A 6,000-nucleotide genomic window follows, 5' to 3' on the forward strand; every position below is an offset into this window, starting at 1 on the left:
TTAACCGAACTACTGACAAAATCTCGTTCTTAACCTTTTAGCTACCATACGCCACTATAGTGACTTTCGCGTATATAATCTTTTCCAACGGTACGCCATTATAGCGGCTCAATTCTTTCTCTGTCAGTGATAGCTACGCACATTATAGTCTAATCTACCGTAATTGCACAATGGAAAATTCTATCAGTCTCCAATCGCAGTGCTATGCTTATGATACGCAAACCTTGCCGTACAGAGGTACAGCTTCGAGGCTAGTCCCGCCGTAGGTAAAAGATTAACATTCAAACGAAAAGAAACGAGATTCCCAATGCTGGTCATCATTTATCATTCCAGAAGTCTCATAAATTTTTGCTCTTTAGTGGCACACAATGTATCATTTTAATAGCACATAATAATTTCTATGATACACAAATCGAAGACATTTATTATGAGATTCCTGAAAGCAGTAAGTCATCCAGGAAAATCACTCGCAGCGGAATCCTATTTTTCCTCCCGTGTTCGTGGTTGGTTCCGATCATTACAGATTCAGAGAAGCGTACCTGATCGCGAGTCGCGCGCTTCTCGGCCGCTCGGATGCGTCACGTCCTAGTATACGTCGCGAGCATGCGAATTGCGCGATTAGCTCACAAAGAAACGCTTAATCACGCTTCTTTCCATTTAACGGTTTTCCACCGTGCACGAGATCCAGCCGTATCTTCCGTGAAAAGTGTATCGACTATCCGAGCGTTTCCATTAATTGGCTTTTAATCGCTCGAAATTAGGGGTTTCGATCGTGGGACCGGAAAACGGTCGCTGTATGTACCGTTATATTTGGCCTGATTAACATTTTTTAACTGACAGGTAGTCCGTTAGGAATTTAAAATGATTGTAATTACAATGTTTGGGTTTTATTTGTTAGTTACTTTTTAAAGTTACTTGCAGCTGTGTTTATCGGTGCGAGTGTTGAATATGTTTAGGAGAATGTTGGTTAATTATTAAATGAGCCGGTTATAGGAATAGAATACATAGAAATAGAATACAATAGAAAGTATTTGTATCTAATTCTTTGGAACTCCTGATATGAAATGATAAAACTGCAGTTTCACTAAATTTTAATACAATTTTACTTTTATTTGTATACATTGAAACCATTTATGAAGAAAACTGAGCTTTGAAACCATGTATTGAAGGTTAACAAATGCCATCATACTATGATTAAAGCCATTGTAAATACTTGTACCATTATAGACACTTCTTATTACTCAGATATACTATGTTAATTTTCTTACACCATTTGCTTCACATTTCAAATCTCATTTTCGTCGATTCGAAAAACAAACAATGTTGCAACGCATTTCACTATAAACCACCAATACACCGCTGAAACGAGTATTAAACCAAAAATCCTGCAACGAAGATTTATCGTTCAAGTTACAGATAAAATTTTCTTATCCGCAATTGATGACTCAGGGACGTCTGTCGAACGACTGTCAGACGATTAAATTAGCCATAAAGTCGCTGTTAAAATTTCGTTTACAAAAATACGCGGAATTCTTCGGCGTGATAACTCGAATTTTACAATACTCGTAACTCGATTCCGAAAGAATGGAAGCTCCTCAGAATGCAGTGGCGTAACGGATAATCCGGCGGTTGGGGTATTCGAAAGTTCCGTGTCGTAACCGGCGAAGATTCATTTCGCGCGGAGGCCTGATCATGCATTCACGTGGGTGGAGAACGCGCGTGCATTCACGCGTGTATCGCGGACGCGCCTCGGCCCGGCCTGGTGACAGGAGGGAGCCTAACCGTACACAAGCTAGGATGGTTCTTCCGGTGAGGGCATGTCCGGTGCTTCAGACAATACTTCAACGATGAATCGCGCCAGAAAAGTCTTTCAAGCGATTCTCAATTGCTTCGGATAAATCGTGATCGCTATATCCAATAGAGATAAGGATCCTTTTTTAACCCTTTACACCTGAATTATTTGCAATGCTGTTGGCTGTAAATTTGTGTTTATTTCTAGGGAAATGAAGTAAAGTAATTTACAACGGTAGAATTCAACGTTTTATATTTATTTTACTTACTATTATTATTAATATAAGATTTAATTTTCATAATCTTTAGTCGATCGAATCTTTCTAGTCAAACAACACTTAGTATGTTTTTTGTCAGGTTTTGTTCATTTTCTTCGCTATTTTTTTGTTAGTAACATGTAATTCGAAGAGGAACGTATTATAAAATAGAGGAAGAATAAATTAATGCCAAATGTATTTTAATATTAGACAGAGTTCCTTTGTGACGCAGACAGTCAAGCATCATCCTATTCGCAACGATATATCATTATCGACACTTTTCACAAGTGTTGCTAACAACTGTTCGATACTATAAGCGATAACCCTTCTATTGGGAAACGGATACCCAGGTGTCCATTTTGAAATCTTATTCTATATAATTTTGGTCTGTTCTCGTGAAAATTTCAGAAAATTGCTTTGGATCTGCATTGTTTATATCATTATTATATCATTATTATATCATTATTATATCATTATTATATCACTCAAAAAAATAAGAAAGAGGAAATGTTCACAACGCGTTAAACATAGCAACTTTTATCGTTAAACAAACAGCCATTAACTATTTTACAAGCAATGTATCATCAGGTGACGTTGCATCTGCTTCAGTTTTATCTATTTGGAAAGACTATCATTAACTTTCCCTATTTTCTGGTCGATCATCGAAGAAGCACATGCCACAGTGTGCGAGTATATACGGTCTGCAATTTTGACATAATATTATATTTAAATTAATAATCCCTATTGCGTCGCGTGATTGCCGTCAGTCGGAAACACGTCCGTTACACGCGTGTTATTACCGCCCGCGTGCAATTTCAATAATAATTATAATCAAGCGCGGTTACGCGTCTCGGGACGAAAAGAAAACTCTGTCGAAGGAGGAACTTCCACCCTTACAACCGTATCGCTCCGTCCCGGGAGACTTCAATGGCAGTTGAATTCGACACGCACAATAAAACTTGCTGAACACTCACTTTTCTTTTTTCCGTTTCTTAAATTGTGCATTATTTTCTTCGATCCGATCGCGATCTCAGTTTTTTATACTATTAAGTTTATGTGGTTCCTTTTGATTCCGAGATTTTATTGTTTTCAAAGATATTTTTAAATTTGAGAAAAGACCAAGAATATTTTCTCAAAAATATTTAAACAGTTAACAGTTCGAAGGGTTAAAACCTCATTTATAAGTCATCGATTTTATTTGAATAAGTAAATAATTGTACCTCTTACATTACTGTACATATCTTCAACTAACTATGGTACCTCTAACGAAACAACACTTGAATAACAATATGGTTTTTTATGGTCTACAAAATTATTCACAAAGCAACTCTTAAACATTTTTCGGGTAAATAAAACAATTTCATTATACGTGCTACAGTTCTCGAAATATGCGAAGGAAAACAAGAATAATGCTTATTAATCAGTCAAGATATATTTTCACCCTGACGGATAAACCAATTACCACCTCGCGAAGTGCGAGGGAAATCTACAATTTTGATTTACTAAAGTTCTCAAGGACATTGAAAAGAATTTTTATTCGTCTACAATTGAACAGAACATAATATTCTTTATGAATGAAGCAAAGTAACATTCTCAACTACTTTACTGCAAGTGCAGTGCAAATAGCAATAATTTTATTCATCTTTACGTAACCAAGGAATTCCAGAATCTTTGTAAACCAGTCACGTAGCGCTCGTATGATTTTTACCTCGTTGGCTGCGCGCATCGCATCGCATCGGCCAGCTAAGAATGCCAAGAATCACTGAAGCGTTATTAACGCTGCGCCGGGACATTATCGCTGCCACTCGGAACGGAAAACTGTCGTAAAGCAAGCAATAATACACCGGAAATAACACAGTAAAGGTGACAAGGAAGAGAAGAGAGCTCTGGGACCCGACGCAAATAAGTCAGAAATCGAGCGATATGTCGTTGCGGAAGCATGAGAATTCGCGAGACGGCGTCGTTTCTCAAGGCGACAAAGCGACCTTCGTAAACAGGAGAGCCGACGGTTTCGCGATACAAGATCGCGTCGATTCAAAGCCTCTTTTCCTCTTTCTCACGACGTCGGAATAGAATTTGCCATGCGTCGCGTGCGAGTTCACGCGGAATCAATGTGGGATCTGGAATTCGTTGGACGGGAGGTGAGAAACTTTCACGGGAACCAAGTTTTCTTGCAAAGGTGAAAGAATTTTACTGCGTGGAACTCTGGCACGCTGTTGACGCTTAATTGTCATGGGCGGTATGGACTGTGAGTTTGATTTATCTTGTTTATTTAATATGGAAGAGATGGAATATTAAAACCAGAAAGTTTGTATGAATTTTCATGAATTGATTCAAAGTCTCTTTCATATTTACATCTTTCATAAACGCATACTATATGTAGTAGAATTATAAATGTGATTGATAAGATATGTTGAGAGATATGAAATCATGAATGGTGGAAGTATTACTAAAATTTTGTATACGTTTGTCCGTTATCCCAAATGAAACTGTTTGTAATTCGAAACAAAAAAAAATATATATTAGTGCTGTTTAAGAATTCTATGTGATTTTAAGATAAATTATTTTCAAATTTGTTTTAAATTCAGCTTAATTCTGACATCTACGATGAATTCAGAGAAACCACGGATCCATTGTCGGTTCAGTAGTTCTCTACAAACTGCATTGTCCGCAGTAGTGTGCGTCCACGTCGATAATACAGAGATTCACAGATTTCTGCTCACCAGTTACCGATCGTACGCCAAATAACATACTGTAGTTCGTCGCTTTATTGAACAGTAACGTCAAAAATTCGCATCTTCTCATTAATCCAACTCCAAGAACGAAACGTAAAATAAATTCATACATAAAACACAGAATACAACAAACAATGTCATGTTAAAATCAAAGTCAAGGAAGTTTAGACACAGATCGCGTGTTACCTATCGTTGATAAGCTGAAACTTATCATATTATGATAACTTCCCAACAATAGTGTCAAAACAATTTCCCCGATAATTCGAAAATTCAATTTTTATTTAATCCAGAATCATTAAAGATTCGCTTGAGCAATCTATGACAAAGTTGTTAATTCTAAACAAGTGGTATGCAAGTACCACGCATGTTTACGATGCAGCGTCAAGTTTTGCTCCTCGATTTACCCAATTCTCGAGACGCACCGCGCTAATCATCGCTTATTAAGAATTTAACGGCGGGCTCGTGCTCGGGTGGAAAGGTTTCTTTGTCGTCGATGGCGCTCTTTAAACGAGGGACTGCGACCCCGGGGGGAATTGCACCTCTCAAACAATGTCTGCTCGTTACGGGGCCGGTATTTGTCGCTGGCAGTCACAGGCAGTTTCAACGACAATTCAAACAAAGCGCAATTAATACCGGGTGGTCCGATTCTCCGGGCATTAGCCCGCGAGATAAAGTGCCGGGGAGAAGCGGAGCTGCGCGCGATTTGCCTCACGCCGACAAAACGGCCGCTTCCGTGTTCTTGTTATGCATCGTGGATCGCGACCGTTCCAGAATCCGCGATGGTTACCGGCGAAAATCATTAGGATGCGTCGATCTCGGTTACAAGAGAAGCATTGTTTTCAAAAATATTCAATGAAACGTGATCCAACGTGTAAAGCTCTGGGGATGTATTATAGGTATAATATATAATTCGGTGCACCCTGCGAAGTGTCTTCCGTTTCTCGGGTAGAAGACAAGTGTGAACTGTTAGGACGGATTTTAATGAAAATATACGTTTTAGTGGACCATTTTATATAGATTGAAATAACAATAAGTTCCTCTACCTTGTGTAGAATCAAATCCTAAAGAAGACAATTTATTGGGCATTTTATTAGACATTTTCTTAGACATTTTCTTATCCCGTTTTAGAGAATTCGAAAAGTCTAATTTTTAAAAATTGATAAGTGTCAGGCTTAGAAGTCTATTTACTATTAACTAATAGTTAACTTTGACTTCTT

This window comes from Nomia melanderi, chromosome 11 (assembly GCF_051020985.1).
Source record: "Nomia melanderi isolate GNS246 chromosome 11, iyNomMela1, whole genome shotgun sequence".
In the NCBI taxonomy this organism is placed as follows: domain Eukaryota; kingdom Metazoa; phylum Arthropoda; class Insecta; order Hymenoptera; family Halictidae; genus Nomia; species Nomia melanderi.